The 13588-nt window shown below is 28.7% G+C and overlaps 1 long non-coding RNA gene across 1 annotated transcript; it reads right to left on the bottom strand.

The window, feature by feature from the left end:
- Nucleotides 1–410: 410 nt before the first annotated feature.
- On the bottom strand, nucleotides 411–10081 carry LOC143254178 (uncharacterized). Its single transcript, XR_013030065.1, has 3 exons — nucleotides 9926–10081; nucleotides 7289–7672; nucleotides 411–3187 (listed from the first exon to the last, which is right to left on the bottom strand). It is a non-coding gene; the product is annotated as an uncharacterized LOC143254178 (long non-coding RNA).
- Between the last annotated feature and the right edge of the window lie 3507 nt (nucleotides 10082–13588).

Below are 13588 nucleotides of genomic sequence, written 5' to 3'. Positions count from 1 at the left end.
TTCGCACAAAGCCACTCAAGGGCTATCTGTCCTAACCGTCTCTAATTTAGCAGTGTAAGACCAGAAGGAAGGCAGCTAGTCATCACCACACAACGTCAACTCTTAGGCTACTTTTTTACCAACAAATAGTGGGTTTGATCGTCACACTATAACGCCCTAACGACTGAAAGGGCGAGCATATTTGTTGCAACGGGGATGCAAACCTGCGAAGCGCAGATTACGAGTCGCATGCCTTAAAACGTTTGGCCATGCCGGGCCTTGCACAAAAGATGAATATATTGATTTAGTGATAGATTTTAGCCTTTTAAAAGATTCCCCAGGGGTTATGGGTATTAGAATTCAGACTAAGAGCTTATTTTCTTTAGGGACATCACATTACTGGTACAGAAAGAAAGAGAAACAGTTAATACTTTATTTTTTAATGAAGTTTCAATGGTTTATTGCACTAATATTGCACAATTAATTCCAACACCAGGTGCTGCAGTAAATGAGCAGAGTGAGTGGCGATTGTTCATTGATTCCTCCAAAAAAAGTCTGAAAGGTATTCTACACAATAGTAATATTGTGTATTTATCTCTTCCTATTGCTTATTTCGTTCATACAAAAATCTTGAAATTCTTCTTTATAAGGACAATTACAAAGAACATCATTGGCTACTTTGTGGATACTTAAAAGTTTTTGTGTGTTATAAGTTTGACAATCAAGTTATACAGAGTTTCATATTTTTTGAAAGATTCAAACAACAAAGCATGAAAGTTTCAGCTGACAAAGCGTAATAGAAATTAACCTGAACTCAAGTTTTTGTGTGATTGGGACAGGAACGTACTTATTGAACATTGGATTAAGAAACAATATCATCTTGACACCAGGTGGATAAACAAAAGATTGACCACAACACGTAGTTTTAAGAATAAAAAAAGAATATCTCACATTAACATACCAAGATGAAAAAGAATTCATATTCGTTTCTCATCCATGTTCTTCTATTTTCTTCAGTTTATTTATATTTCTTTTAAAAACAATAATAAAAATGTTCATCATGATGAACGAAATAATAATTGAATCTAAGTCAGAATTTGTTTTCTTCCTGTTTTTTAAACAAATTTTAAAACCAAAATTGTTTGTATTTCATTTAAATTATCAGGCCTATGTAATATTGCAAAAACACTTTGAAACAGTATTTGAAACTCCATATGCAGTGATATTATTTGGTCACACACTCACGTGACATCAACAGTGTTTAATTAGATACTGTGACATCTACGAACCTATTTTTATTTTAACAAATCTTATCAGTGGCTGTAAGATTAATTAAAATTCACTACTTATGCTTTACTGTCATCCACGGTCAGAAATCATCATTAGATGTGATTTTATCATTATCTTAAACTGATATATTATTCGTGGACAGGCACATAACGAAAAACAATGACAAAGAACGATCATTTTGGCTTTACTTTGCGTTAACAATTCCAGACTTCCTGCACAGCTACATTATTACTTCAATACAGAAAAACAGTATGACATTTTATTGACCAGTTTAATAAGATTCATTGAAACTGTTGAAAGTCAAATACTTTTATTATAGTCACTTAATTCTGATCTAATCAACAAATGTAGATCATAATTTGATAATTAATCCAGTGACTAATATAACTAATTAAGAATAACATTTCTACTTATTATTAACCGTAATATCTAAAATATCACATAATATCTTTGTAATTTCCAAACAAAGATATTAAGCTAATAATTCTTATAAAAAGTGAATAAAATGAAAAATGATAAACATTATAACATACATTCATACATCACATGAGACATTAGTGTTAGACTTGTTACTTTGTTAACCTTTACATTTTTCATATAGTACCTTAAGAATTTTCAATATGTAGAAGAGTTTATAATAAAAATATTAACACTACACTATATACATGTAGTATTCAATTCTGACAACCGTTCCTTTTCAGACCGGTTTATATACGGCAAACATAGTTTGCTGAATTCTTTTTATGTAAACCATTTGATACAACATACATTATACATATTATAAATTATTTACGTAATAGACATTATAATCAATAAAGTAACTGAAACTAACCATAAAAGAACAACATTACATACTTTACGAAGCACGTATGAATGACTTAGAAATTTGGTATATTCAACATTTGCAATAATTTCAGGACTATTCATGCAATATTAAAGAGGTGTTAAATGAAACTATCACTTACATAAAAATCGTATTTAACTAGAACTTGAGTTGTTAATCACACATGATATACCAACTGGAAAAAGTTGTTATAAAATAAGTTTCACATAACATAACGTAACTGTATCTAACCTAAACACAAAAGGAAGGTTTCAGTATGATAGATAAATGAGTAATAATAAAGTGATAAAATAGAAATCAAATTAAATTTCTCACATAAAATAATTCAGATTGTAATGAAGAGAAACAAATAACTCTGTAATTTACTTTTGGATGAACTAACGATATAAATACCATAAACTTTATTTGTCATGATGTCGGACTTTGAAAGTACATCAGTATCAAAAATAAAATGAAAAACATTACTATAAAATTTATGGCGTTCATTTATATTCGATTACCAACATATCTGAATAGAAAACTAATTATACAGTACGACGTTTGTTTGATTAAAAAAAACCAATGAGTAGAAAGTTACATCATAGCGGTTTCGTTACTCACAGCTATGACCTTAGGTGTAATTGTGTCATATCACCACATTATGTAAATGTGAAAAGTTGGAGAATACTTTTAACATAACCAACTAACTTACAGCTGATATCAACGTCTTTTACCTTATCGCAGTCTTATGAAGATGAGGACAGTGGTTAGTGTTCTACAGTTTATTCTATAAGTTAATTTCCGGACAAACTGCAACATAACTCAAAGAAGACAAATAGTTGTATTTGTGGCAGTCCCTTCGTAGAGTAACGCCAGATAATTAAACTAACATTAATTTTTGATGATAAGATACCAAATATCATTATGGGACATTATTAGTGAAATGTAAATTGATAACATAATTCTTAGAAAGTTATTCAAATTCAGTATAACAAAATTCCCAGTAAAACAATACTGTGACAAATCTTCTAAGCGTATAAAACAGCAAACAGGAGGAATTATGTTGAATTTCCCGTCAAGCTCCTCGAGTGGTATCTGTCAAAATAAAAGTAAAATGATGTTTATGTTGACTATATTCACTAAATGAATCAATGATTTGTCATTTCCGTTACATTTATTAACTCAAGCTGAAGAAAACGATTTAGACTAAAGATCAATAATTTTATTTACTTTACATTTAAACTGATCTATCATTATCATTTTTCTTACATCTCTGTCAGTTCTTTTAAATGATTTCAAACATATTACGTTTCTGATAAAAACTGTTCATGATAAACAAGACACTGTCTTTACATGTATCCAACCTTTGTTCAGTATAGAAGTTGAAATCCATTACACTGTGGTATCAACAAATGAATCTAAATATCACAAACCTACACGTGGTATTTTTTCTTCAATAAACCAATTAAATTTATTGTGTTATTGAAATATTTTTGTCAAAATATCTTAATCAGTATAAGGAAACAAAACAAGTTTGTAAAAACTGAACTTTTAAATTCAAGTACAAAGACTTTCCTAAACAAAAATGATAAAATATCAGATAATTTTGTATAATTTAAAACTGACCAAATGATAAATAGATCAATTCATACATTGTTGATATTAACACACGTACTTAATAACACCAAGAGATGTAACAATAAGAATCCATACTTGTTTGATTAACTTGTGACAAAAGTTTACATCATGGATACGTCACAAGTTAACTTACAAATTTACTTTGTTGAAACTTTTCCATTGTATTATATATGAGATTTTTAGTATTGAACGTGAAATACACATTACAAACTCAGTTTTATTTAGTTTATGTTTCTGTTGTTTTGATACAAAGCTACACGCTGGTCTGTCTCAACCTTGACCAAAGCAAAGTATAAAAAGCACAGAATTGAGAACTAGAGGTCTGGAAAACCTGACCGTAAACTTTTAATTTAGAAATATACACATATTAGTTATTGTTAGTTGTTATAATTATCTGTGGGTAGGAAGAGAATCTCTTATCACAGTTTATGCAGAAACATTCTACTTTAGTATATATTATTTACAGAAACACTCTACTTTAGTATATATTATTTACAGAAACACTCTACTTTAGTATATATTATTTACAGAAACACTCTACTTTGGTACATATTATTTACAGAAACACTCTACTTTGGTATATATTATTTACAGAAACACTCTACTTTAGTACTTATTATTTACAGAAACATTCTACTTTAGTATATATTATTTACAGAAACATTCTACTTTAGTATATATTATTTACAGAAACACTCTACTTTAGTATATATTATTTACAGAAACATTCTACTTTAGTATATATTATTTACAGAAACATTCTACTTTAGTATATATTATTTACAGAAACACTCTACTTTTAGTATATATTATTTACAGAAACACTCTACTTTGGTATATATTATTTACAGAAACACTCTACTTTGGTATATATTATTTACAGAAACACTCTACTTTAGTATATATTATTTACAGAAACACTCTACTTTGGTTTATATTATTTACAGAAACACTCTACTTTAGTATATATTATTTACAGAAACACTATACTTTAGTATATATTATTTACAGAAACACTCTACTTTAGTACATATTATTTACAGAAACACTATTGTTTAGCTTGTATTATTTACAGAAACACTCTACTTTAGTACATATTATTACAGAAATATTGTTACATTCTACTTTAGTATATATTATTTACAGAAACACTCTACTTTAGTATATATTATTTACAGAAACACTCTACTTTAGTACATATTATTTACAGAACACTCTGCTTTAGTATATATTATTTACAGAAACACTCTACTTTAGTATATATTATTTACAGAAACACTCTACTTTTAGTATATATTATTTACAGAAACACTCTACTTTTAGTTTATATTATTTACAGAAACACTCTACTTTAGTATATATTATTTACAGAAACACTATACTTTATTTTTATTATTTACAGAAACACTCTATTATATTTACAGAAACACTCTTGTTTAGTATATATTATTTACAGAAACACTATTGTTTAGTATATATATTTTTACAGAAACACTCTACTTTAGTATATATTATTTACAGAAACATTCTACTTTAGTATATATTATTTACAGAAACACTCTACTTTAGGTTTATATTATTTACAGAAACACTCTACTTTTAGTATATATTATTTACAGAACACTCTACTTTAGTTTATATTATCTACAGAAACACTCTACTTTAGTATATATTATTTACAGAAACACTATACTTTAATATATATTATTTACAGAAACACTCTACTTTAGTATATATTATTTACAGAAACACTATTGTTTAGCTTGTATTATTTACAGAAACACTCTACTTTAATACATATTATTACAGAAACATTCTACTTTAGTATATATTATTTACAGAAACACTCTACTTTAGTTTATATTATTTACAGAAACACTCTACTTTAGTATATATTATTTACAGAAACACTCTACTTTAGTTTATATTATCTACAGAAACACTCTACTTTAGTATATATTATTTACAGAAACACTATACTTTAATATATATTATTTACAGAAACACTCTACTTTAGTATATATTATTTACAGAAACACTATTGTTTGGCTTGTATATTTTTACAGAAACACTCTACTTTGGTATATATTATTACAGAAACATTCTGCTTTAGTATATATTATTTACAGAAACACTCTACTTTAGTTTATATTATTTACAGAAACATTCTACTTTAGTGTATATTATTTACAGAAACACTCTACTTTAGTTTATATTATCTACAGAAACACTCTACTTTAGTATATATTATTTACAGAAACACTCTACTTTAGTACATATTATTTACAGAAACACTATTGTTTAGCTTGTATTATTTACAGAAACACTCTACTTTAGTATATATTATTTACAGAAACACTATTGTTTAGCTTGTATTATTTACAGAAACACTCTACTTTAGTATATATTATTTACAGAAACACTATTGTTTAGGCTTGTATTATTTACAGAAACACTCTACTTTAGTATATATTATTTACAGAAACACTCTACTTTAGTATATATTATTTACAGAAACACTCTACTTTAGTATATATTATTTACAGAAACACTTTTGTTTAGCTTGTATTATTTACAGAAACACTTTTGTTTAGTTTGTATTATTTACAGTAACACTTTTGTTTAGGCTTATTATTATTTACAGAAACACTTTTGTTTAGCTTGTATTATTTACAGAAACACTTTTGTTTAGTTTGTATTATTTACAGAAACACTATTGTTTAGCTTGTATTATTTACAGAAACACTCTACTTTAGTACATATTATTTACAGAAACACTTTTGTTTAGCTTGTATTATTTACACAAACATTGTATATTTTATACAATTTACCAAAACATACTTGTGTAGTTCATATTGTTTACAGAAACTCCCTTGTATTGTTTATATTATATTCAGAAACATATTTTATTCTTTATGCTATTCACAGAAACTTATTCGTATGGTTTCTACTATTTACTGAAACATATTTCTATAGCCTTTGCTTTTCTACAGCCCATGGAATTGGTAATTCGTTTGACTATTGATTTCTTTTCTCAATATCTTTGTGATATAACATTAACGCCCAGGTTTTCCTGAGTCAGACTGAATATATATTCTAAAAAACTACCCACCACTTCGCATGTCATTCTGTATTGAACCGTGTTACTGGTACAAAAGAAACACACAGACAAGCAAATTCTCTAAAGATGTTTTTAAGTATAAATTACACTTTATTTTCTATTCTGAAAAATCGAACTTAATTTCAATTCACAGTTTTTTATTTTATTTCACAGTTCAGGTTACAAAGCTACTCAGTGGGCTGTCTGTGCCTGCCCACAATGAATATAAAAACCTAGTTTCCATTGGTGTGAATCTGCAGACATCCTGCTGTGCCACTTGAGTATAATATTTAGTCAATCAATAAGTTTCTATCTAACAATTAGAAAATGTTTAATCATTTTACTTTCTTTCAATTTTTATTCCTGAATTGGATAGTAAAATTGTTATCATTCTTACAAGAAAAGTGAAATTTTGCAATATTATTAAGAGTTTAAAATACTTAATAATTTATTATCACCTGAATTAGCTGTAACCCTTTATCCTCTGCCATTATGATTTGCTGCATTCAAACTTCGACCGACATTCATTATTAGTTCACTATCCAATACTCTTTCGTATCCCAAACTGCTGTTGCAGCTTCCATCACCTTTCAAGCCAATGTTAATGTCTAAGCTTTTGGTTGTTTCTCTTCCTAACCCTTTCTTATTGTCTCCTTTATTTTCTTACTTCTATAAAAATTTGAATCACTGTTACTCCCATATCTGTTATTACCGCTCCTATCTCCCCCTTTGTTTCCATGATCACCGAAACCATCGTGGAAATTCTGGTTTCTTTAGTTATTTTCTTTCATAATGCAGTTTCCTATAATGACGTCCATACCAACCAAAAGCAAAACAAAAACCTGTAATAAAATTATATATCAAAATTTAATTTTCTTACGAAATTATGACCATTAAAACAAATATGTTATTTGATCTATCGTATAACTTTCTTCCCTTAAAGCTGACAGCATACGGAGACGTATCAGTACACACGTGAATAAAACAGTGATGATTATACAACAATAATGATTCTATGAAACATGTTGAGAAAGCTTCCGCTGTACGTTTAGCGTTTTGACTGTAATTAATTGACTCTGTTAAGGTCACTAAATAGGTTATGGAAAGTAAGGACACTGCATTAATAAGTGGAACAAGGAAGAAACTGTGACATGTTGACACCACCACATGATGCAATACGCTTGCCTCATCAAAAAGTGTAAACGATTTCTGAGGCATTTGTGAATAAAGTATTGGCTATACACGGTGTACTTCAGTACTTACTGACAGATAGAAATAGTCACTTCATTTACAAGTTAATGTATTACATTTTTCAGTTCTTAGGTGCCCAAAAAACAGAAACATTGCCTTACATCCAGCTGCTACACTGTTAGCAGAAAAAATCAACGGTAATTTGCTGGATATGATCTCTCAAACATGTGAGAAAGATAAGAAAACTTGGCAAGAGCTGGTTCATTTATCAGAAGACTGTCATTTATCAGAAAACTGCTGATGATGTGAAAAAACAAACAGTTGTTACTTGACAATTAGTTAAAGAAATTGAAGGAAAGGAAGCCCCATCAGTACGAAGAAATGACAGATGAAAACCAGAAGACTGACAAAAAAGAAAATATTTAAAATCGAATCTGATGATTCGACTGAACCAGATTTATATTATGCATACTTTATCTTTGTTAGTTTGAGGAGGTTCATATTTTAAGACAAATATAAATTATTTGATTACTGTTGTAATCGGTTTCAATATGCGTTATACTTTTATCTGTATATATATAGATAGAGATACTTTTACTGTATATCAGTTTAATTTTGATTAAATATTTTTATAACAAACGTCTATAAATACCAGTGAAATCCTGTGTAACAAATAATATATCACAAACACTATTCCATTTATTTAAAGTAGGAGTTAAAATGTTCCATTTTTATCCCTTTAATAAAATTGAAGATTACTTGTGCTGCATAAAATAAACAGTCCTCTCTCTTCTCCCAACGGCTTATTGATTACTTTAGTGACTTAAATCGCTAATATCTGGGGTACTTTCTATGCGATAAATAAAGTTCACATAGCCTTGTAGCTTTCCATTAAATAAACAAATTGACCTAAGTTCTATATGTTTCTCTCATTTCAATCCCAATAGGTTTCTTAAGGTGTATAAATTTTAAGCTCTTAGACATTATTAACCATCAGAAAGCAGCAAATTTTTTTTAAATATTCAACAATTTTGGAAAATCAGAGTTTACACAGCAGTTTCTTCCAAAAATAACAAACCAGTGACGAATAGTTACTAAAAGACCAGACCAGGTATTCTCAAATCATGTATTATAATATTCACATTAATAAATAAAACATTACTCAAGTCACGAATTTTGAAACTCTTGGGCCACACTTTCACCAAACATAGGGCAAACATGTTTTATATAACAAGGATTTGAACCAGCAATCCTCAGATACACGACTTGAGTGACAGGTATGATTTTTATTGAAGAAAGTGATTTTATATTATCAGGAGATACGTGGATAATTTTCGATTATATATCGTTTCCACAGTATGTTCGATTAATAGTTGTATCACGAGAAAAACTAATATCACTCGGAATATTTTTGTCGTAAGTTGTCGTGTTAAGTTTGATGACAGAGGTTGGGAAAATATGACGTAATTTCACGTAACAAATCAGGAAAAATCTACCTAATGTTTAGTATGGGAAGGATTGATTAAGAATAATAGTACTTTAGTTAGGCGATATCTTGTTAAGATTTGTTTTTATAATTAAAGGATCAAGTCTGTTATGAACGCCCCTCGGAAGTACAGTGGTAAATCTACAGATTTCCAAGCTTAACTCAGGGTTCGATTCCTTTCAGTGGGCTCGGCTGATAGCCCGATGTGGCATTGCTACAAGAAAAACACTCAAACAAACATATACTCTTATGAACAGTAATTAAATTGCATCTAATTATCTCATATTAGTGTGCGTAGAAAAGTGCCTCTTCTCACACTGAAATTATACCATGCAACAAATACAACAATTTGTCTTCGGTGAGTTGTGTTACAGTTTAACCGATAATTAACTTATTGAATAAACTGTAGAACACTTACCACCGTTCTCATCTTCATTAGACTGCGATACGGTAAAAGACGTTGATATCAGCTGTTAGTTCGTTGGTTATGTTAAAAGCATTCTCCAACTTTTCGTATTTACGTAATGTACTGATATGACGCAATCATACTGAAGGCCACAGATATGTAAGCAGGTCTGAAAAGAACCACGCCTTCAGCAATACATATAATGTTCGTACAGTGTGGTTGTGGTACTCTTATGATAAACTCTTCTATTTGTTGAAAATGTTCGAGGAACTATACATAAAATGCAAAGGTTGAGAAATTAATAGAACAAACACTGATGTTTCATGTGAAGTACAAATTTATGTTATAATGTTTATCAGTTTTCTTTTTATTCACTTTTTTTATTGTGATTATTCTACATTATTAGCTTGATATCTACTTTAGAAATAACCTAGATCTTATCGGATATTATCGATATTAATAAGTATAAATCTTATTCTCAATTAGCTCTATTAATCACTTGATTAGTTAAGATCAGAAGTTACTGAATATAACTCGACAGTAAAATGTCATACTGTTTTCCTATATCACAATAAAACTGTAAAAATGCAGGAAATATGGAAATGTTAACGTAAAGTAAAGCCAAACAATTCGTTCCTCCATACTGTTTCAAATAACTATTAAAAATGAAACGACGAAAATAGATCAATAAAATATTTCATGTTGCGACTGGAATTGACAAAATTCATTTTGATAAAAGCAAGTTTCCGGTCGAAAAGTTTCTTGAATATAGCGCCATCTAGTTTTACTCAAATAGTAAATGCCTGTCGAGTGATGAGATTTTAATTTAAAATTATGATAAAATCACATCTGGTAATGGTTTCGGACAGTAGAGGTAGTAAAGCATCAATTGTGAACTTTATTAGGTTGATAGCTACTGCTTCATTTGGTAAAATAAAAATAGGTCGTTAGATGTCATGATATCTAATAAATAAGCTATATTATGAAAGAAAGATTTTATTGTAGCCAATCTTACTTCATATCCCATAAACTTACTTTGAGAATTGGCTAATTACGTTTTAAAACTGATCTTTTAATGTCACGTGATAGTGTGACCCAATAATATCATTGCATAAGGAGTTTTTAATACTGTTCCTAAGATCTTTTGCAATATTATCTAGGCCTAATAACTTATATTCCATACAAGTTATTTTGGTTTTATAAATAGATTTTCCATAATTTAGATAAACAGAGCTCAAAATTAATATTCATTTTTTCTAAAACATAAAATTGTTTACAAATCAGGAAGAGAACAAACTCTTACTTAGTTCAATTTATTATTTCGTTTACCAGGATGAACATTTTTTATCATTATGTTTCTGAAGAAAGATATAAACAAACTGGTACGTGTTAAAAGATTAAAGAAACTGAAGGAAAGGAAACCCTATCAGAACGAATATATGACTGATGAAAACTGGATGATTGACAAAAAAAATATTGAGGTTGAATCTGATTCCTCGAATAAACTAGATTTATCTTATGACGATGAAGAGATAAATAAAGCCGAGATAGAAAATTAAAAGTTAGAGAACGTTAATGCCGTATATTAGGTGATGAAATAGTTGACATAGATTACCCGACGTAAAGCCTGTCTAGTTTCGTCAAAATCCATGTACCCAAGGACAGCATGTGAAGAACACCTACTACAATGTAAGCTGATACTGTTACCCATGATTATAACATTGCATGACGTGGTCATGTACCAACTGAACCAGAAGTGATCATTAATAGAGTTAATGTTAGCTCTAGAGACACAACTAATTGTGTACTACGAGCTTTTAACAATATGTTATGTTAAATGCATAGCTGTAATTAGAATTACGAAGAAAATATAGGATTTATATAGTAATTACTGTATAAGTTATATAAATATGAGTGTGTGATTATAAGACACTTGTCTTTATATGTTTTAGTAGTTGACGTATCTGCAGGTTTACTACAGTTATTATTATATAGATAAGTGTAAACATGGCGGTAAAGAATGTGAGTATTGAACCACTAGAAATTAGACGGGCATGATTTTTTATTGAAGAAGGAAATTTTATATAATCAGGAGATAAATGGATAATTGCTAAAATATACCGTTTTCACAGTACGTTCGATTAATAGTTTGATTAGGAGAAGAACTAATATTGTTAGAGAAATCGTTTTACGTGAATGGTCATGTTGGTTTCGATGCATTGGTTCGGAAAATATGACGAAATTTCATGTAACAAATCTGGAACAGCAATCTTATGTTCAGTGACGATCTTGTATCAAATATTAATTAAAAAACTATAATATCTAAGATAAACGATATCTTGTTAAGATAGAACATTTCTTATTAGCTTTCTTTTCTTCCAATGCGTTTTTGGTGTTTTTAAGAGACTTAAAACGCTAGTAACCGGGTTTAGGTTATATATGGTGGACAAAGTACAAATAACCCTCTGTGTAGCTTTGCACTTAGAAAACACTTGAACTGAGACCTTTATGTTTCTCATTACATACTTAACATTTGTTAATATGTATAAATGTATAAATGATATCAAAAACGTTGATATCAGCTGTAATTTACTTGGTTATGTTAAAAGTATTCTAGAAGTTTACACATTTATATAGTTGAGTGATATGACGCAATCATACTTAAGGCCAAAACAAGCAAGTAACAAAATAGCTAATACACAAATTTCTACTTATTAGTTTTTAATTAATAACAAAAAACGTAACCAATGTTTGGATTTTTCCCAGATGCATTTGGAAACGAAGACAGATCAAAGCTACAAAATGTTAGAGAAAATGTTTTAATTTTCTAATTAATTCTGACGTACACTGAATGTTTGACATCATTCCAACTAATCAATATGGTGCTTTAACTTTTAATTAATTTATAATTATATTAAGAAGAAATTTCAGTTAGCCCTGAAATCTTATCATTTTATGAAAAAGGAAGCGTTGATTATATTATGTGGAAACATTTGTTGATTGTAAAGTGAGAAACAATTTGTTACTGTTATTGAATTATGATTCAAAAATATTTTTCAAACCTCACAAAAATTGTCAAGGTTCAGTAAACATCAGTTAATTACAGGTTTAGGAGTTTTTATTCTCTGAAACAACGTCTCGAAAAAAATTTTATTTTTCTCTTAATCCTTTAGTAAAACATTTCCAAATTTACAAAATATGCACCGAGAATTTCAATACTGAGTTCATCAGTACTTATGTAAGAAGATTGGAGAAAAGAGAAATACGGAACATACAAAGTAATTGCGTTTTGTAGGTAAGTTACTTTTCCCTCTAGCTTGTTTCCTCTTAATTACATCTTTTCGAAATGTATTTTTTTATTTGAAAAACTCTGTATAAAACGATGAGAAACACCGTATCCCTGAGTGTTTATTAATTAATAGTTAAATTACTTTCTATAGAAAGATAAATAAATATCTATATGTGTATAATATATATATATTAACAGTTTTGTGTAAAACTTTGGGTCTGGCTGTAACGTATTTTCTTCTTGACGAGTTGATCGATTCAGATCCAACCTGGAATGCTAATTTAGTGATCCGAAACCAAATTTATATCAAATTTTTCAAAACGTCAAAAAACTTAGAATTTTTTTATATATTTATTCCTATGTCGTAACTGCAAAAACTTTGGTAA

Source organism: Tachypleus tridentatus, chromosome 6, assembly GCF_004210375.1.
Source record: "Tachypleus tridentatus isolate NWPU-2018 chromosome 6, ASM421037v1, whole genome shotgun sequence".
Taxonomy (NCBI): Eukaryota; Metazoa; Arthropoda; class Merostomata; order Xiphosura; family Limulidae; genus Tachypleus; species Tachypleus tridentatus.
Note: the sequence above shows the minus strand (reverse complement) of the source record. Positions and strands in the feature narration are given on the sequence as shown.